This window comes from Lithobates pipiens, unplaced genomic scaffold, assembly GCF_037356315.1.
Source record: "Lithobates pipiens isolate NorthernLeopardFrog02 unplaced genomic scaffold, aLitPip1_a1.2 Scaffold_52, whole genome shotgun sequence".
Classification (NCBI taxonomy): domain Eukaryota; kingdom Metazoa; phylum Chordata; class Amphibia; order Anura; family Ranidae; genus Lithobates; species Lithobates pipiens.
The window spans coordinates 4,330,296-4,352,114 of record NW_027507875.1 but is presented as its reverse complement, the minus strand read 5'-3'; the positions used below and the strand labels follow the sequence as shown (position 1 = coordinate 4,352,114).

The 21,819-nt window shown below is 45.6% G+C and overlaps 6 pseudogenes; 3 read left to right on the top strand and 3 right to left on the bottom strand.

Moving 5' to 3' along the window:
- Positions 1-13,127: 13,127 nt before the first annotated feature.
- LOC143957609 (5S ribosomal RNA) lies at positions 13,128-13,247 on the bottom strand (annotated as a pseudogene).
- Positions 13,248-13,342: 95 nt separating this feature from the next.
- LOC143957558 (5S ribosomal RNA) lies at positions 13,343-13,461 on the bottom strand (annotated as a pseudogene).
- Positions 13,462-17,400: 3,939 nt separating this feature from the next.
- LOC143957641 (5S ribosomal RNA) lies at positions 17,401-17,519 on the bottom strand (annotated as a pseudogene).
- A 1,767-nt stretch (positions 17,520-19,286) lies between these two features.
- On the top strand, positions 19,287-19,405 carry LOC143957663 (5S ribosomal RNA; annotated as a pseudogene).
- Positions 19,406-19,726: 321 nt separating this feature from the next.
- LOC143957377 (5S ribosomal RNA) lies at positions 19,727-19,845 on the top strand (annotated as a pseudogene).
- Positions 19,846-19,946: 101 nt separating this feature from the next.
- Positions 19,947-20,065, top strand: LOC143957436 (5S ribosomal RNA; annotated as a pseudogene).
- The last annotated feature ends 1,754 nt before the right edge of the window (positions 20,066-21,819 follow it).

Sequence of the window (21,819 nt, the reverse complement as noted above, 5' to 3'; positions counted from 1 at the left end):
TGTACAGAGAAGCTGGTATATATAGAAGACTACAGCATACAGAAGAAAGGCTAGTTAATACAGAATACAGAAGACTCGTGTAGGCTTGAGTATACAGAGATGCTAGAGTAAACAGTGAGGCTGGGGTACACAGAGAGGCTAATTTAAAGAGAGGCTAGTATATACAAAGATGTTAGTGTATATAGAGAGGTTAATGTATAGAGAGGGTCGAGAGTATACAGAAAGGACAGTGCATATAGAGAAACTAGTGTATACAGAAGACAGGCTTGGGTATACATCCAAGCTGACAGTGTATACAGAAGACTGGGTAGTGTATACAGAGATTCTAGTGGGTACAGAAGACAGGCTGGTGTATTCTATCTAGTGTTTACAGTCTAGTGTATACAGAAGACAGGCTGTGGTATACAGAGGGTTTAGTGTATTACAGAGATGCAAGGGTGTACAGAGAAGCTAGTATATATAGAAGACTATAGCATACAGAAGAAAGGCTAGTGAATACAGAATAAAGGCTGGCTTCTACGGAGAGGCTACCACTACGGAGATGCAGAACACTACCTAGGGTATATAGAGAGGCTAGATTATACAGAGAGGCTAGTGTGAAGCTATTGTATATATAAGCCTGGTTAGTGTATACAGAGAAGCTAGTGTGTACAGAAGAAAGGCTAGACAGGCTATAAAGAGAGACAAGTTTTTATAGAAGACAGTTTGGGGTATACAGAGATGCTAGTTTATACAGAGAGACTAATGTATACAGAAGACAGGCTAGGGCATACAGAAGACAGAAGACGGGCTAGTGTATTCAGAACATAGGCTAGTGTATATCGAAGACAGGCTAATGTATGCAGAAGACCGGCCAGTGTAAACATGCTGGTGTATATAGAGAGGCTAGTGAATTTAGAGGGTAGGCTAAGTGATAACAGAAGACAATCTGGGCTATACAGAGACATTTCATCATTTCATCTAGCTCACATCTCTAATGGAGTTTGTCTCATTGCCATGTTATGCCTTTTCATTCTTATGCTAAATATAGATCACGACACGATTTTAATCATCCACATCAAGCATGCAATAAAACTATCATACATCAAAATAAACCATGTACTCTTTTGCTCTATTTTGCATATTTGTACCGGGACTGTGATTATGTGACAGTCCTGACACACCATCCTGACTTATTTTTCTTTATTTCTTATTAGAAATGGAGAGTACTATCTCAAAATACGCTTAAATCTATTCACTTCCATGAGTTCTACCTCTAATTGTACCTTAATGCAAAATGTTCACAAAACCATCCATTTGCTACCAGACATGCTGCACATACTAAGAGTAATGTAACTATCGCTCTCTAACGATGTAAACAGTTTTATTGCTTTTCTGACATTGACCGAGTATCTCTGACATTAACTGAGTATCTCTGACATTAACTGAGTATCTCTCTGCACTATGATCTTATTAATAATAATAATAATAGGATTGTGTCATGCAAAGATCAACTAGTCTAATATAAGCTTTCTCATTGGTACCGGCATATCCTTTAAATTTAGACTAACGCAACTATTTCTCGTCCATTTTCAAGCTAAGCTTTCAATCTCTTACCTTTGAACAGCGATTCTTCCACCCTACAATATTAAGCCATTTAAATGTCCTATTGGTCGCCTATATTATACAACTCTTTGAAAAGCCTATATGTAGAGAATAAAACTAGTCTTAAATCTTAATAAAACAGTTTTATTGCTCAACCAGTATCAGCTGTCATGACAAATAAACGTTTCCACTGTTTGACTCTATTTTCTGTATTACTTCTTTTTCTCCACCTTATCTGTCACAGTTAAAACACAGTGACAAAACATTTCTTTTTACCGCAGCAAAATGTGAGAAAAGCAGTATAAGCCGTCTTTCTGCCATATGCAACCATCTCTCGCTACCTCTATGCAATAGGATTCTCTTTCCAGTGGAAACGGAAAACAGTCAGTGTAAGCCGTCTTCGTGCGTAACAAAATTACACGTTGGAATTTGCAAGCTACGTCAATTTACTGTTAAATAGAGTACCTTTGCATTTATCCTTGACTTTGCAACTATCCCTTGATCCCTTTTGTGTATTCACTTTATCTCGACCTATATATAATGCCTCAATATTTTCCTAATTTGTTTTGCTATACTTATTATTATATTATAGAGGTTACTAACTCTAAATCATTGTAAACCTAACCATAGTTATAATGTCTACAGCTAATTTTACGTTAAAGCAAAATTCACACAAAACCATCTTTTTAAAACCTTTACACATTAAGAGTAATGCAACCATCTCTCGCTACCTCTATGCAATAGGATTCTCTTTCCAGTGGAAACGGAAAACAGTCAGTGTAAGCCGTCTTCGTGCGCAGCAAAATTAATGGAACGATTTACACGTTGGAATTTGCAAGCTACGTCAATTTACTGTTAAATAGAGTACCTTTGCATTTATCCCTTGACTTTGCTACTATCCCTTGATCCCTTTTGTGTATTCACTATATCTCGACCTATACATACTGCCTCAAAATTTTCCTAATTTGTTTTGCTATACTTATTATTATTATTTTATAGAGATTACTATCTCTAAATCATTGTAACAAGTTATAATGTCTACAGCTAATTTTACGTTAAAGCAAAAGTCACACAAAACCATCTTTTTAAAACCTTTTACACACTGCACATTAAGATTAATGCAACCATCTCTCGCTACCTCTATGCAATAGGATTCTCTTTCTGACTCTATTTTGTGTATTACTTCTTCTCCACATTAACTGTCACACTGAGAACCATTTGTAACACATAACACTTGCAACACATTTTTTAACAGCGGTAAAATGTGAGAAAAGCAGTGGGACGGTTTACTTGATTGAGAAGTGGTTGCAGTAGCAAAGCAAAGCAATACAGTTTGATTACATTAATAACACATAATGCAACTATTTTACATTCATTTTACATTCACATCCTAATGTAAGCTGTCTATCACTATTAATGTTCATGGTTACTGATACATTATGCCGATGACCAGTGGAAACGGAAAACAGTCAGTGTAAGCCGTCTTCGTGCGTAACATAATTAATGGAACGATTTACACGTTGGAATTTTCAAGCTACGTCAATATACTCTTAAATACCCTTTAGCTGCTTAGCTCACACTTTGCTGTATGTAGCCGCGTTTACATGTAAGTAACCAATGGGGATTGACATTTCATGTCCATCTCACATCTCTAATGCAATTTGTCTATTTGCCATGTCATACTTTGCCAGTTATTATACTTTCTCATCCGATAGAAACCTAGGCGTTGCTGATATTTCATGATTACAGCAATCATCTCATCTAATTGCTATTCCGACATTCTGCCTTGGTATTACTTTGCAATGCTCTATTGAACAATGTAAAGGTAAGCTAGATATTTTGTGTATTTCCAGTTAAACTCGACCTGTATATACTGTCTCAATATTATCCTTTCTAATTTTGCTAAATTAGATTATAGAGTTTGCTATGTCTAAATCCAGGTTACCTACTCACCTTTATTACGTATACTGCTAATTTTAGGATAATACAAAACCATCTTATTGCTTCTTTACACGCTGCACATATTAAGAGTAATGCAATGCTACCGTGAACAGTTTAATTGCTCGGGATAACTTTTACATTTAGAGTAATGAAATGATTTCTCAGTTTTTTTGGAGCTACTGCAACTATCGCTTCCGATCTCATTTCGACTGCAATACTTAATCTCTGCTATTGCAGAATATTTAGCTGCTGACACGTAATTAACTTGATTGATAAAAACCTACACACGTTGTTGCTGTTATTTCACGTATTTCCACTTAAACTCGTTATAGTTATTTTGCTATATTTATTACTAGTATAAACAGATTACTATCTCTAAATCCTGGTAAACCATCTAATTTCTACCTTACACGCAGCACATATTAACATATTAACATTTAGCCGGTATAGTGAAATAGTAAACGAAATGTGTAGATCACTCATCTAATATCGTCTTTTCAGTGCTACCGGAACAACTTTTAAATTTAGAGTAATGCAACGATTTCTCAGTTTTATGAAACTACTGCAACTAACGCTTTGGATCTCTTTCCTGATAAATTACGCTCTGCAATATTAAGCCATGTAAATTGTCCTATTGGTCTGCTAACAATGCTATGTATAATAATACAAATCTTTTAAAAGCAATATCGTCTCACTGCAATACTTACACTCTGCATAATATATATGAATAATGCGAATAATGCTAATAATAAAGTCGTGTAAAACTCGGCTATAAGTAGAGAATAAAACTATCTTACATCAAAATAAACCATGTACTGCCAAACCAATAATGGCCAATTACTTAACGTCTATCAGTCAATGACTTAACAAAATAAACTTTAGCACTCTTTTGCTCTATTTTGAATAGTTGTAGTTCTCCACATTAACTGTCACATTGATATCACCACTGACAACACACCACTTTGTAACAGCACCAAAATATGAAAAAAGCATTTTACATGTTTCAGAAGTAGTTGCATTAGCAAAAAATAAAGTCCTGTTTTCTTTACACGCTAGCTTTTCTGTATACATGAATCTCTCTGTGTACACTAGCCACTCAATATAGATTAGCCTCTCTGTCTTCTGTATACAGGTGCCCGTAATCTATATACACTAGCCTGCCTTCTTTTTACAATAGTCTCGGTGTCCCAGCCTCTCTGCATACACTAGCCTCACTGAATTCCCCAGACTGTCTTCTGTATACACAAGTCTATCTGTAAAAAAAATAGCCGGTCTTCTGCATACTCTAGCCTCTCTGTGTAACACAGTCTCTCTCTGGATTCCCTAGCCTACATCTCTGCATACCCAGGACCTTCCTCTGTATAATCTAGCCTATCTGTATACACTAGCCTGTCTTTTGTACAAATTAGCTTCTCTGTAGCCGGTCTTCTGTATACACGAGCCTCACTGTCTACTATTGGTTGTCTTTTGTATACACTAGCATCTCTTTATACATTAGCTCTCTGTATACCCAAGCCTCTCTGTATACACTAGTCCACCGGTATACACTAGCAAGTCTGCATACACTAGCCTCTCTTTGTAACTCAACTTCTCTCTCTGTATACCTTAGCCTCCATCTCTGCATACCCAGGACGTTCTTCTCTATAATCTAGCCTATGTGTATACACTAGCCGGTCTTCTGTAGACATTAGCCTCCCTGTATAAACTAGCTGGTCTACTGTATACACTAGTCCGTCTGTATACACTAGCAAGCTTGCATACACTAGCCTCTCTGTGTAACCCAGCCTCCATCTCTGCATACCCAAGACGTTCTTCTCTATAATCTAGCCTATTTGTATACACTAGCCTGTCTTTTGTACACATTAGCCTCTCTGTATAAACTAGCCGGTCCTCTGTATACACTAGTCCATCTGTATACACTAGCAAGTATGCGTACTCTAGCCTCTCTCTCTCTGTATACCTTAGCCTCCATCTCTGCATACCCAGGACGTTCTTCTGTATAATCTAGCCTATCTGTATAATCTAGCCTATCTGTATACACTAGCCTGTCTTTTGTACACATTTGCCTCTCTGTATAAACTAACCGGTCTTCTGTATACACTAGTCCGCCTGTATACACTAGCAAGTCTGTGTAACCAAGCCTCTCTCTCTGCATACCCTAGCCTCCATCTCTTGCATAAACCAGGACCTTCTTCTGTATAATCTAGCCTATCTGTATACACTAGCCTGTATGCATACTCTAGCCTCCATCTCTGCATACCCAGGACGTTCTTCTGTATAATCTAGCCTATCTGTATACAATTGCCTGTCTTTTGTACACATTAGACTCTCTGTATAAACTAGCCGGTCCTCTGTATACACTAGTCCGTCTGTATACACTAGCAAGTCTGTGTAACCAAGCCTCTCTCTCTGCATACCCTAGCCTCCATCTCTTGCATAAACCAGGACCTTCTTCTGTATAATCTAGCCTATCTGTATACACTAGCCTGTCTTTTGAACAGATTAGCCTCTCTGTGTAAACTAGCCGGTCTACTGTATACACTAGTCCATCTGTATACACTAGCAAGTCTGCATACTCCTGCCTCTCTGTGTAACCCAGCCTCGCTCTCTCTCTCTGTATACCCTAGCCTCAATCTCTGCATACCCAGGACGTTCTTCTGTATAATCTAGCCTATCTGTATAAACTAGCCTGTCTTTTGTACACATTAGCCTCTCTGTATAAACTAGCCGGTACTCTGTATACACTAGTCCGTCTGTATACATTAGCAAGTCTGTGTAACCAAGCCTCTCTCTCTGCATACCCTAGCCTCCATCTCTTGCATAACTAGGACCTTCTTATGTATAATCTAGCCTATCTGTATACACTAGGCTGTCTTTTGTACACATTAGCCTCTCTGTATAAACTAGCCGGTCTACTGTATACACTAGTCCATCTGTATACACTAGCAAGTCTGCATACTCCTTCCTCTCTGTGTATCACAGTCTCTCTCTCTGTATACCCTAGCCTCCATCTCTGCATACCCAGGACGTTCTTCTGTATAATCTAGCCTGTGTTTTGTACACTTTAGCCTCTCTGTATAAACTAGCCGGTCTTCTGCATACACGAGTCTCTCTGTATACCATTGGATGTCTTTTGTATACACTAGCTGCTCTTTATACATTAGCTCTCTGTATACCCAAGCCTCTCTATACACTAGTCCGTCTGTATACACTAGCAAGTCTGCATACACCAGCCTCTCTTTGTAACCCAGCCTCTCTCTCTGCATACCCAAGATGTTCTTCTCTATAATCTAGCCTATTTGTATACACTAGCCTGTCTTTTGCACACATTAGCCTCCCTATATAAACTAGCCGGTCTTCTGTATACACTAGTCCGTCTGTATACACTCTAGCCTCCATCTCTGCATACCCAGGACGTTCTTCTGTATAATCTAGCTTATCTGTATACACTAGTGTATACAGACAGACTAGTGTATACAGAGGACCGACTAATGTGTACAAAAGACAGGCTAATGTATACAGATAGGCTAGATTATACAGAAGAACGTCCTGGGTATGCAGAGCGCTCAGCTTCAAGGTATGGCCAACGTGAGTAATATGAGGGACACTCCTCACCCCCGCCCCCACCTACCAGATCTGAGTTTCATCCCCTTGCCCTCTCTGCCCCGGTCATCTGGTGGCAGTTTTATGCACTCCCTGGCCCCCACCCATTCATAATCCTTACCGACCTTTCTTTCCGCTGCTCACAGGAACACACTGAATGACTTGTCTAATTAACCAACTTGTACAAGACACCGCTATCCTCCTGTCTGACACCGGTCCCCCCTGGAGGCTTTACCCCTCACTGTTTGGGTGGTCCCTGCCTCTCCCTGGATGCTCCACATATACCACAACGACATTGTCAGAGGGGCACCACTTGACAGGACACGGGGCTTTCATTCCGGTGGCATCTCCCATTGGAGGAAGGGATGATGGCCCCAACCCCTTGGCAGCAGGTTCTTTCATGTACAGACCAGGGCGGCTCATCTTCCCTTCTGGAGTCTTGACCTTAGATGGGGGAGTTGCACTTTGGGGGGTCTGAGTGATACCTAATGCGCTGTACTGGAAGGGCTTGACATTCCCGCATATGTGTCCCCTCCCCCTGGATGCGCCCCTTGTCCCCCCCTCTGACTCCCACCTACTCTTTGCTGACATTGCCTTCTGCAGCTTTCGGGGACCCTGGATGACTTATTTATTGAGCCTATTGGTACGAGACACTCCTTCCCTCCAGGGTGACTCTGGACCCCCCTGGAGGATTTACCCCTTACTGTTTGGGTGGTCCCAGCCTCCCTCTGGATGCTCTACACAGCCCCCGATGGCGATGCAGGAGAGACACTAATTGGCGGGCCCCAGGACTGCTGCTCGGGTGAAGTCTCCCGTTGGATGGAGGGATGGTGGCCCCAGCCCCTTGCCTGCCGGATTTTCCATGCACCGACCAGGGCTGCTCCTCTTTCATCTTGATGTGGTGACCATGGAGGGGAGGAGTTGAAATTTATGGGGTCCGGGTGTTTGCTGGTGGGAGTGCGCTAAAGGACTTGACATTTCTGCATGTTTGTCCCCTCTCCCCTGTTTCCCCCCTCCCTTCCCCCCCTTCCCACCCTTCCCTTCCCTCCTTTCCCTCCCCCTTTCCCCCTTCCACTCCCCCTTTCCCCCCTTCCACTCCCCCTTTCCCCCCTTCCCTGCCCCTTTTCCCCCCGGGGCGTGGACGGGGGAGAGGGGGGTAAGGAGAGGACAATCTGCCAAAGGGAGAAATGCATTTGTCCGGGGACTGCATGTACTTTAGGGGTATGGGACGGGGGGTGGTGGATCCCATTCTGTGATGCCTTTTCTGTTGTGACGGGCTCCCTCGTGCATGCCTATGTTTAGGGCGAGCCGAGGAGACCCCTCAGTGCTGACAGTTATATGCTCTACCTCTGTTTTGGTTATACTATTGTTTTTTGTTTCTTTGATGTTACTGATTGTCTTTTATTTGCATACCGGTATCAGACGTGACATTTACCACTGCCGGGACTGGGGGGACTAGGATTCGGGGGCTCCCTCTCCGACCTGTCTACCCAATAACCCAAGTAGGACAGCGCTTTAAACCCAGTGTACATCTGGTAAGCGCTATAGCATAATTGTGCTGTTTTAGTATACCCTTCCTGTACTGTTGAGTGCGGACAACCCTTAATTTCCCTCTCCCCCTGGGGTTGAGGTGCCCGGCCTCTTTTTCCCTTTACCTTTCCTTCCATTTGCCCTTCCTTTCTCCCCCCTTAGTTCCCGCCATGCATTACCTACCCAAAACCTACCTTGGTTCAACTTTCTTTGCTTTTCTCTGATGTCCCCCTCCCCCTCCCCGAGGAGCGATGGCAGACTCAGTCAAGGTCACCTCTCTAAACGTTAAGGGACTGAACTCCCCTGAAAAATGGTGGATCCTCCTGTGAGAACTGAACACATCCTGTACTGATGTGGCCTTTATACAAGAAACACATTTTAAAAATACTAGCCTCCCCTTTCTATGGTCGAGATCCTTCCCTAAGGTCTACCACTCTACTAACCCCTCCTCTCCATTCTGATCTCTAGCAGGCTCCCCTGGGTTCTCCAGGATTCTCTGGTGGACCCTGGGGGCCAATATCTTTTTCTTAGGGGCCACATTGGAGAGCGCCTTTTTACATTTGCCACTGTGTACGCTCCCAATGATCACCAAGACACGTTCCTCAGAACTACCCTGCACAGATTATGTGACTTTCGAGAGAGCCAATTGATATTAGGTGGGGACTTTAATGTCCCCTTTCGCCATCGGTTGACACTTCTGCCTCTTGCTCCTCGCTCCCTACCCCTCACCTAGGTCTCTATTCTGGCACCTTAATGAGAGCCTCCTCCAGATACCGTAAGTTTTAGCAGATGTGACCAGGGAATTGGACCTTTATTTCCAAGAAAACAAAAGCACGACTGTGACCCGGGGATAATTTGGGAGGCTCACAAGTCAGTACTCCGCAGGGTACTTATCAGGCACGGGGCGCGCATCAAACGAACACGGAAGGAACAGCTTGCTAATCTGTTTCGTGAACTTGCCTCTGTGTAAGCGAAACATAAACATACCCCCTTACGGACCTTAGAGATTGAATTGGGGACACTCCATACCCATATTGCTGTCCTACTCCATTATAAAGCGAAAGCGGCACTCCAGTTTTGTCGTAAACTGACGTAGGAATCAGAGGACACATGCAGAAAAATCTTAGCCAGGTCGGTAAAGGAGTTGAAATTTGGCTCTTACATACCACAGTTGATAGATGAGAATGGCCAGAGGGCCTCTACCCCAACCCAAATAGTCGAAGTCTTTGAAAAATGTTACTCTGATCTCTACAACCTGCCCGATTCAGGGTCTGGACAGGACAATATAGACAGATATGTAACCGGTTCTGGTCTACCAACCCTCTCATCGGAATCACGGGAGTACTTGGAGGACCCGATCACACTGGAAGAAGTCCAGACGGCCGTGGGACCTCCGAAGGTGGGTAAGGCTCCGGGCCCTGACGGATATACCGCACAATACTTTAAGACCTTCCTCCCTATTCTCGGCCTGCGCTTGGTGAATTTATTTTCCTGAGGATACCCTTAGAGCCCACATCTCGTTGATAACTAAGGAGGGCAAGGACCCAGGCCTATGTGGGAGCTACAGACCCATTTCCCTCCAAAATTCGGTCCTAAAACTATTCTCTAACTCCTCGCCACGTGATTGGCACATTACTTGTAGTCCCTTATACATATTGACCAGTTAGGTTTTATTCCCACCAGGGAAGATAGGGACAACACCACTAAGGTGCTTACCCTGATCCGTAAAGCAAAGTCATCTGGGACCCCTTGTCTTTTCATGAGTACTGATGCCGAGAAGGCTTTTGATCGGGTCAAATGGACATTAATGTTCTCGGTCCTTCGCCATATAGGTCTGAGTGAACGGATGCTGGCATGGATAAGTAAGATATACTCACGTACTTACATTCCACCGGACATCGCGCGTACGTTTATGTTGAACTTCCCCCCACCCCTTGTCACTAAGATCCGAAGTTTGCTTCACGGGTGGCATTCTGGCCTCCATTCCTGGTTCAGCAGATGCAATCTCATTAAAATGAACATACTCCCTAAATTTACTTATCTTTTCCAAGCTCTCCCGATCCAGATTCCAGTCCTGTTTTTTAAGCAAGCTCAATCCTTGCTCACTCAATTTAACTGGGCCCACAAAAATCCCAGACTTAAGCGGTCACAGCTGACATTGTCTAAACAACAGGGAGGGTTTGTTCTCCCTAACTTGCGACGCTACTACCTGGCCTCCCATCTGGGGCATGTATTGGACTGGAATCGAAACAAACTTTCTAAGCTCACTCCCGAATTCCGCTAAGAAGCGCCATGTGGTGCTATAAGTATTCCCCCACAGAATTTATGTCACATCCCACTATAGGGGCTTAGTTGAAAGTCAGTCACCTGATCGCTACCCAAAACACACTCACGTCTTTGACTTCCCCCCTATTCCCTATACGTGGCCATCCAACCTTTGAACTGGGGACCCACTTAGAAATTCCAACCTAGACAATGCGTCTAAATTCGTCATTGATGGAAAATGGCCTTCTTTCTCAACCCTAACAGATCCGACAGGGCTTTTCCAACTGCCTTTTTGGAGAGCGGCGCAACTACATCATTTTCTCCATTCCATCCCCAATCCTCAAACGTTCGCCCGCCCTCAGTCGGAGTTTGAGACTCTATGCAGGAGCGAAGGCCCTTTGGCCCACATTCTCTCTCAAACAGATTACCCACACTTAACCTGTCTGTCCAACTGGGAAAAGGACCTTAATTGCTAATTTTCCCCAGCACAGAGACAACGCATTATCACTTTGGCTCTCAAAATGTCGCTGTGCACGAAGATACAGGAGACGAATTTTAAACTTCTCACCAGGTGGTATTTGACACCATCAAAGCTGCAGAAATGTTTCTCCTCTTCCTCGAACATATGCTGGAGGTGTGGAGAAGAAGAGGGCACGTTGCTGCACATTTTTTGGTCCTGCCTCAGCTTGGTGGACTTCTGGACAGAGATCCGATGCATAACACAAAAATTCACAGACTTCTCCATCCAGGAAGAGGCTGCATTCTTTCTCTTGCACCATTCACAGATTCCCATTAAAGTGGAGGGCCGGTTATAAAAAAAAAAAAAAAAAAAAAAAAAAAGTCAGCAGCTGCAAACACTGCAGCTGCTGACTTAATAAACACACTCACCTGTCCAGGGCGCCCGCGATGTCGGCCGCCCGAGGCCGACCCGTCCCTCGGCTCTCGGGTCCCGGCGCCGCCATCCCTTGTAAGGGAAACAGGCAGCGGAGCCTTATGGCTTCACTGCCCGTTTCCTACTGCGCATGCGCGAGTCCCGCAGCTACTGCGCATGCGCGAGTCCCGCAGTGCTTTCTGAATGGGACGTGCTGTGTTCTGGAACACACAGTTCCCAGAACACAGCGCGACTCATTACCCAGAAGACGCCGCAACGAAGACAGAAGACAGATGATCTCCGCGGAGGAGGAAGAGGAAGATTAGGAGAAAGTGCCTAGCAACAGGCATTTCTGGTAAGTAAAAAAAAAAAATTTTTTTTCATTTTTTTTTTTTTAGATTTTTTGTAATTTTTAACATTTTTTTGTTTTTCAGGGTGGCCCTCCCCTTTAAGAAGTACAAAAAAATCTATTTTACGGCATGTGATAAATGCGGCGAAATCCTGCATCCCTCTCTATTGGAAAAAATGTTCCCCCCCTTTCATTACCCACTGGCTTAGGAAAATAGAGGACATTAAAAAAAATGGAGGACTTGATCCTCACATCACAAGGTATACAAGAATTTTTTAAACAAACCTGAGACATCTGGAATACCTTTATATTCTCGCTGGAAGGATGTCGCCTGCTATCGCCTTAGTGCTCTGAGCTTTCCTTGACTGGCCCCTTGGACAGTGGCTGCCATCGTGTCTCGTCCCCTCTTCTCCTTTTCTGATCTTTCAACCCTTCTCTTTTCTGCCTACCTCCCCTATCTCTCACCCCCTCCACCCCCTCTCTCTTTTGGAAAGAGTGGAAAATTGGGAATGACGGCCCCACACCCCCCTCTGGATGGATTATGCCGGAGGGACCTGGGGGTTTGTGTGACCCTGGATCTTGGTACAGTACTTTATCCGTGCCTCGAATCATTGTGATTGATGGAAGGCAGACTCACAGTTGCGAATATACCTGTATCAAGTATTGTTCAGCTGCTTTTTGCTCTGTATTTCTCTGTTGCATTATGTACTCGGGGGACCGTCTTCCCCTATTTGGAGAAAAAATTATATTTGAAAAAAAAAAAGAAGCCTACGACACCTGGTATTCCCAGGCGGTTTCCCATACAGGCATTAACCAGGCCTGCTGGTCTGCTTAGCCTCCAAGATCAGACGAGATGGAACAGATTCAGGGTGATGTGGCCGTAGCCGATATCTTCAGGCACTCTCAACTCTCTTGACAAACACCAAGATGGTCACCTTGGAAACAAGCGGAAAAAAATAGGTCAATGGCCACAACATAAAAAGATGCCTACGGCATCTGGAAATCCCAGGCGGTCTCCCATCCAGGTACTAAACTGGTCCCAACCCTGCTTAGCCTCTGAGATCAGATGAGATTGGGCTCTTTTAGGGTGGTGTGGCCGTAGGAGATTTCTTCAGGCACTCTCAACCTTGACTAACGCCAATATGGTCACCTTGGGAAACAAACAAAAAAATCAAGTCAACGCCAACAACATGAGAAGAAGTCTACAGCACCTAGTATTCCCAGGTGGTCTCCCATCCAGGTATTAACAAGGCCCGACCCTGTTTAGTCTCTGAGATCAGACGAGATCTGTTGCTTTCAGGGTTATGTGGCCATAGGCGAGCTCTTCAAGCACTCTCAACCCTCTTGACAAACACCAAGATGGTCACCTTGGTAAACAAACAAAAAAAAAAAAACAAGTCAACGCCAACAACATAAAAATAAGCCTTCAGCACCTAGTATTCCCAGGTGGTCTCCAATCCAGGTACTAGCAAGGCCCGACCCTGTTTAGCCTCTGAGATCAGAGGAGATCGGGCGCTTTCAGGCTTATGTGCCCATAGGCAATCTCTTTGGGCACTCTCAACCCTCTTGACAAATGCCAAGATGGTCACCTTGGGAAACAAGCGAAAAAAAAACAGGTCAATGTCAACAACATAAAAAGAAGACTACGGCACCTGGTATTCCAAAGCCATCTCCCATCCAGGGACTAACTAGGCCCAACCCTTCTTAGCCTCAGAGATGCGAAGAGATAGGGCTCTTTCAGGGTGATGCTGCTGTAAGCGAACTCTTTGGGCACTCTCAACCCTCTTGACAAATGCCAAGATGGTCACCTTGGGAAACAAGCGAAAACAAAACAAAACGAATCAAGGCCAACAACATAAAAAGAAGCCTACAATAACTGGTATTCCCAGGTGGTCTCCCATCCAGGTACTAACCAGGCCTGACTCTTCTTAGCCTCCAAGATCAGATGAGATTGGGTGCTTTCAGAGTGCTCGGACTCTTTCCCCATCACTAATGGGACGAGGCAGGGGTGTACTCTGTCTCCCCTAATTTTTATTCTGACACTGGAACCACTTATGTGTCACGTTCGGAATGACCCGAATATTACTGGCATATCCAAACCCTCGGCACACCAAAAAATTGCGGCATGCGCTGACGATCTAATTTTTTTCGTCTCCAATCCACACATTTCACTTTCCAATATACTCGCGGCTCTCCGGCGATACGGCAGCCTATCAAACTATAAAATCAATTGCACCGTCGGCTGTATTGATTATATCGGTCCCGGATGGTGAGGCCAGGAGGCTACGCTCCGCTTTTCCATTCTACTGAGCTGAAAAATCTATACGTTACCTGGGCGTTGACATCGCAGCGGATTTGGCGCAATTGTACCCGCTTAATTTTGTCCCTCTCCTGAATAGACTGAAATCTGATTTGGGAAACTGGCATGCTTTAACACTGACCCGGTTCGGGCGCTGTAATGCATTCAAAATGACGGCCCTCCCGCGGATCTTATACTTGTTCCAGACATTACCGATCCGGTTACCCCCAATTTTTTTCAGACAACTGCAGCTGCTGCTCCGGGACTTTATTTGGGCACGCAAACCGCCCAGAGCCCGTTTGCAATTGCTTGCCAGACCAAAGGACAGGGGGGGTCTGGGTCTCCCAGATCTGAGACAATACAACAGAGCGACTCTGCTAGCGAGAGTCGTTGATTGGCATTGTAATGGCCCACACAAGCAGTGGGTGGAGATGGAGATTGAGGATGGATCCATTCCCCTATTGAGCTCCCCGTGGCTCCTGTCCTCCCTACCAAAAGACCTCAGAGATCACCCCGTAGTGGGAGCTACGTTGGCTGTTGTGCGGAGGTTGTTCCGCTGCACACACATTGCTCCCCTACCGTCACCAATGACTCCGGTTATAGGTAATCCAGACTTCCCACCGGGATTTACCAACAATAAACTGCGACAGTTGACAGTGGTGGGGAAACAGCGTCTGGGAGAGGTGTGGCCCTCGGGAGGGCTCCCGACCACGCAAACTGTCGCCGAGCTTTCTGACCCTCCGCTTGAATTGTTTAATGCTTATCAACTTCGTCACTTTCTTCTGGCCATACAAAGGGCCCCCTACACTCCTAGAGACCTGACGCCCTATGAGTCATCTGTCACAAAAAGGAACCTGTGCGACACACCCTCTCCCTCCTGTACAACATATTAAGTAGTCAGGAGGAAGAGTCGACCCCACCATTTATCCACAAATGGGAGATTGCATTTGGCAACACATTTACCCCACAACAGATAGGGAAGATCCTGACATTAGTACATAAAGCTTCCATCGCAAACCAATATCAAGAATCAGGATACAAGATAGTCTCACGCTGGTATAGAGTCCCATACCTTCTGAATAAAATGAATAGATCGATCCCAGATGTTTGTTGGAGGTGCAATTCAGATACGGGGACCATGGGACACATTTTCTGGGCATGCCCGGCCTTGAGGAACTTTTGGGTGGAGGTGACCGGGACGATAAAAACTCTCAGAAATGTAGATATCGCAGACAACCCAGCAGCGTGCCTTCTACACTTGACCGAACAGCCTGTTCGAAAATACAAAAAAACCCTCACGATGCAACTCCTGAACGCCGCCCGGGTCTGCATTCCCACACTGTGGAGGCAGCCTCAGCCCCCATCCAAGGTGCTGTGGTATTCCAAAGTCAATCATATTCTCCGGATGGAAGAATTGACCGCCACCCTTCACAACACTGAAGAGGCATTTAGTGTTACATGGAGGCCCTGGAGGTATTTTACTGGTACTTGAGACTACATTCGGGAGGTGAGCAGCGCCCCTGTCCCAGAAAACGACTGAACATTTAACGTTTACCTACGTAGGCCATGTCTGCCCTGGGTGGCATTCCCCCCCCCTCCCTTTTTGTCTTTATTTTTCTATTTTTCCCCGCCGCCATCCCCCCCCTCCTCTCTCTCCGTCTTTGCACTCTCTTCTTCCCCCGTCCTCCCTTTTGACTATGCCTTGTCTCCTTACTAGCCTTTGGGACCCAGAAGAACCCCAGGGTTCTGGACACGACCGGCTCATATTTTACTCTGGTTCACGTAGGTCATGATAAGCTGGCTCGCTGTGGTCCCAGTTGTTCTCCATGATTAAATTTGTCCGAACGGAGCTGCATTAGTTATACTGTACTACATGTCGGAGGTGGGGTTTCTCTCTTTTCTGCATGAAACTCTAGGACTCCCCTCTGAGAACCCAGAGTTATTTGGCTGCCTATTTTTTGTTACCATGTAATTGTGACCCTGGGTCATGCTGTATGGTTGACTGTTACATTTGTGTTGTTCTACTTATACTTAGTAAAAGAATAAAACAAAAAATAAAAAATAAGTCAATGCCAACAACTTAAAAAAAAAAAGCCTATGGCATCGAGAAATCCCAGGCGGTCTCCCATCCACGTACTAACCAGGTCCCAAACCTGCTTAGCCTCTGAGATCAAATGAGATTTGGCTCTTTCAGGGTGATGCAGCCATAGTAGATTTTTTCAGGCACGCTCAACCCTCTTGACAAACGCCAAGATGGTCACCTTGGGAAACAAACAAAAAAAACAAGTCAATGCCAACAACATAAAAAGAAGCCTACCGCACCTAGTATTTCCACGCGGTCTCCCATCCAGGTATTAACAAGGCGTGTCCCTTTCTAGCCTCTGAGATCAGCGGAGATTGGGCGCTTTCAGGGTGATGTGTCCATAGGCAATCTCTTTGGGCACTCTCATCCCTCTTGAAAAATACCAAAACCCTGGGAAACAAGCGAAAAAAAACAGGTCAACGCCAACAACATAAAAAGAAGAATACGGCACCTGGTATTCCAAGGCCGTCTCCCATTCAAGTACTAACTAGGCCTTACCCTTCTTAGCCTCTGAGATCAGAAGAGATAGGGTGCTTTCAGGGTGATGTGGCTGTAAGCGATCTCTTTAGGCACTCTCAACCCTCTTGACAAATGCCAAGATGATCACTTTGGGAAACAAGCGAAAAAAACAGGTCAACACCAACAACATAAAAAGAAGCCTGCGGCATCTGGAAAACCCAGGCGGTCTCCCATCCAGGTACAAACCAGGCCCAACCCTGCTTAGCCTCTGAGACCAAGCGAGATTGGGCGCTTTCAGGTTGTTGTGCTCGTAGGCAATTTCTTTGTGCACTCTCAACCCTCTTGACACATGCCAAGATGGTCACCTTGGGAAACAAGGGAAAATAAAACAGGTCAACGCCGACAACATAATGAGAAGCCTATGGCACCTGGTATTCCCAAGCTGTCTCCCATCCAGGAACTAACCAGGCCCATCGCTGCTTAGCCTTCGAGATCAGATGAGATTGGGCTCTTTCAGGATGATTTGGCCGTAGGCACTCTCTTTGGGCACTCTGAAGCCTCTTGACAAAGGCCAAGATGGTCACCTTGGGAAACAAGCTAAAAAAAACAGGTCAAAGCCAACAACATAAAACCTACGGCATCCAGTATTCCCAGGCGATCTCCCAATCAAGACACTAACCAGACCAGATCCTTCTATGGCACCTGGTCTTCCCAGGCAGTCTCCCATCCAGGTACTAACCAGGCCTGACGCTGCTTAGCCTCTGAAATCAGACGAGATCGGGTGCTTTCAGGTTGATGTGGCTGTAAGCGTTCTCTTCAAGACACGCCCAACCCTCTTGACAAACGGCAAGATGGTCGCCTTGAGAAACAAGCAAAAAAAACAGGTCAAAGCCAACAACATAAAAAGAAGCCTATGGGCTTACAGTGGACCCTAAAAGATGGGACCCACTAGCTCTGTCATGGTTCGGACGCTGTAATGTGTTGAAGATGAACGCGTTGCCACGACTTCTGTATCTACTACAAGCCTTACCTATCAAAATACCCCAGACTTTCTTTCATGCGGTTCGCTCAATCTTTATCAAGTTCCTCTGGCGTGGAAAACATATGCGTATTGGTAGGGCAATGCTATTGCGACCGAAATTGCGGGGAGGTATTGGCTTCCCGGACCCTGCTCTATATTACACAGCGACGCACATGACACCGGTGTTGACTGGTGCCGGTGTTCTGCCATATACTGTCCGGCCATGATATAGTGTCTGCGCCGTACTGCGCATGCGCAGTACGGAGCAGACGAAGCTTCGGAGATTTTCATGCGCGTTGAGTGGAGGTGGTAGCCCCACCATCCAAGTGGACATAGGGTTGTGAATATTAGAGGGCCCCTCGCAGGCGAGCTTCGCTCGCCACGCTTCGGGCTTGGCCTCGCTGCGCATGCGCAGTACACAGCGGACACTATCCGATGGGGGACCATATGTGATAAGACACCGGCATGGGGAACTGAAGCTATGGGTCAAGCTAGAGCAGGAGATGGTGCGGGTTCCACTGGCTGGTCTGCCTTGGGCGGGGAGGCCATTGGAGCCCTGTGTGACTACTCACCCGTTAATTGGCCCCTCGCTCGCCGGGATGGATAGTTTTTTTCACCTTTCCCACCTGACTAACTTCCCTTCTCCTATGACCCCAATTATTGGACATCCTAGATTCCCTCCGGGCCTGTCTGACCAGGCCTTTACCAGGCAAGCCCCGAAAGGGCTTCTGAGAGAAGCCCTATTTCTTGGACCCACGGGCTTGATTCCCATGGGGACCATACTGCTAGAGCAAGTACCTGTTGCATTGGATATATATATATATATTGGACCTATATGTTTCAGGGTGGCCTGCATAAAGTGCCAGGCCACCCTGTCAAAGGCCTTCTCCACGTCCGTTGACAACATAAGCAAGGGCCTTCCCTGTACATGCGCCGCATGGATTAAATTGAGGACTCGGGCCGTATTGTCTCTAGCTTCCGACTTATTTTTATTTTTTTGCTTGTTTCCCAAGGTGACCATCTTGGCGTTTGTCAAGAGGGTTGAAAGTGCCTGAAGAGATTGCCTACAGGCACATCACCCTGAAAGCACCCGATCACGTTTGATGTTGGAAGCTAAGAAGAGTCAGGCCTTGTTAGTACCTGGAGGGGAGACCGCCTGGGAATACCAGGTGTCGTAGACTTCTTTTTATGTTGTTGGCGTTGACCTGTTTTTTTTCCGCTTGTTTCCCAAAGTGACCATCTTGGTGTTTGTCATGAGGGTTGAGAGTGCCTGAAGAAATTGCCTATGGCCACATCACTCTGAAAGCACCCAATCTCGTCTGACCTTGGAGGCTAAGAAGAGTCGGGCCTGGTTAGTACCTGGATGGGAGACCACCTGGGAATACCAGTTATTGTAGGCTTCTTTTTATGTTGTTGGCGTTGATTCGTTTTTTTTTTTTCGCTTGTTTCCCAAGGTGACCATCTTGGCATTTGTCAAAAGGGATGAGAGTGCCCAAAGAGATCGCTTACAGCAGCATCACCCTGAAAGAGCCCTATCTCTTCTCTTCTCTGAGGCTAAGAAGGGTTGGGCCTAGTTAGTACCTGGATGGGAGATGGCGTTGGAATACCAGGTGCCGTATTCTTCTTTTTATGTTGTTGACATTGACCTGTTTTTTTTCGCTTGTATCTCAAGGTGACTATCTTGGCATTTGTCAAGAGGGTTGAGAATGCCCAAAGAGATTGCCTATGGGCACATAACCCTGAAAGCGCCCGATCTCCTCTGATCTCAGAAGCTAAACAGGGTTGGGCCTTGCTAGTACCTGGATTGGAGACCACCTGGGAATACTAGGTGCTGTAGGCTTCTTTTTATGTTGTTGGCCTTGACCTGGTTTTTTTTTCACTTGTTTCCCAAGGTGACCATCTTGGCGTTTGTCAAGAGGGTTGAGAATGCCCAAAGAGATTGCCTATGGGCACATCACCCTGAAAGCGCCCAATCTCGTCTGATCTCGGATGCTAAACAGTGTCGGGCCTGGTTAGTACCTGGATGGGAGACTGCCTGGAAATACCAGATGCCATAGGCTTTTTTTTTTTTTTTTTTTTTTTTATTTAGTAGTATGCGACATACAATGCAAAGGCAACTTCACAGAATGTGTGATACAAATAGTTACAAACAAACGATCATATTGCATGGATATCAGAGCCAATGGTAAGAAGTCCGAGGAGAATAGCACGTGTACAGCTTTGCGGTCATATCAAGATGAGATTAAAGCTCCATCTCGTTGGGATCCTCTACCACTTAAAATATTATTGATACTAGCCCTGCTACCTTCGAAGAGTTTAGATATCCATAGATAGAGGAAGAGTATTGTGTAGTAGTCAAATGGGGTCGGAACATACCATTTTCTTTTCCCTTTTTTGAGTTAAGAAGGGAAATAGTAGAACTGAAAGGAGGGAGAAGGGGAAAGAGAAGATTGGGGAAGGAAATGGCAGAAAAGGAAAAGAAGGGTAAGGGGGTGTCGTGGGTAGAGTGGATAGGATGGGGTCCCCTCCCAGGGAGCAAGAGACGCCCTCGGCTCACCAGCTCATCAGCTGTCCAACGTTTGGAACAGCGATCTCCAACGATCACCATGAGCTTACTATGTCTCGCGGAGGTATTCTTCCGAAAAGCGAAACTGGGTCCAGTAGAACCATCTGTTCCCATGCTCCTCCGTTTTATCCCTCATTGTGGCAGTCAGGTCTTCCATTCGTTCAATATCATTAACCCTTGCGAACCACTGGGTCACCATTGGAGCAGATTGCTCTTTCCACTGACTTGGGATGCAGGCCCTAGCTGCCTTGAGGAGATGTTTAAGTAAGGACTTATGATAACGCTTTATCGACATAGGAGTTAGATTGAGAAGAACTGCTGCGGGATCATTGGCTAAGGAAATGTCTGTGAACTTGTGGATGAGTCTCAGGACAGGCTGCCCGAATGTTTGTAATTTAGGGCATTCCCAGAAAATGTGGAGAATGGTGCCAGCCTGTTGCCCACAGCGACAGCAGCGGTCAGATTGACCGGGGAATATTTTGGCCAACACCACCGGTGTACGATACCAGCATGTGATCAGCTTATATGAGATCTCCTGATATTTACTGCAGAGTGACGACTTATGGGCGAAAAAGAGTATTCTGTCCTTCTGTGGTTTGGAGAATGTAGTTTGTAAGTCCCTTTTCCATTTAGCTAGGAAGGGTGGATCCGTGGAGGATTGTGCATCTGTCAGGATTAGGTAGGACCTAGAGAGGGAACCATGAATTGGGCCATCATCCAGGCAAAGTTCCTTGAAGGGGTGGAATTGTCTAGAGAAGAACGAATGGTTAGGTAGTGATCCGAGGAAATGGATTAGCTGTCTAGCTCTCCAGCTATCCAATGCAACAGGTACTTGCTCTAGCAGTATGGTTCCCATGGGAATCAAGCCTGTGGGTCCAAGAAATAGGGCTGCTCTCAGAAGCCCTTTCGGGGCTTGCCTGGTAAAGGCCTGGTCAGACAGGCCCGGAGGGAATCTAGGATGTCCAATAATTGGGGTCATAGGAGAAGGGAAGTTAGTCAGGTGGGAAAGGTAAAAAAAACTATCCATCTCGGCGAGCGAGGGGCCAATTAATGGGTGAGTAGTCACACAGGGCTCCAATGGCCTCCCCGCCCAAGGCAGACCAGCCAGTGGAACCCGCGCCATCTCCTGCTCTAGCTTGACCCATAGCTTCAGTTCCCCATGCCGGTGTCTTATCACATATGGTCCCCCATCGGATAGTGTCCGCTGTGTACTGCGCATGCGCAGTACACAGCAACACAGATTCCAAA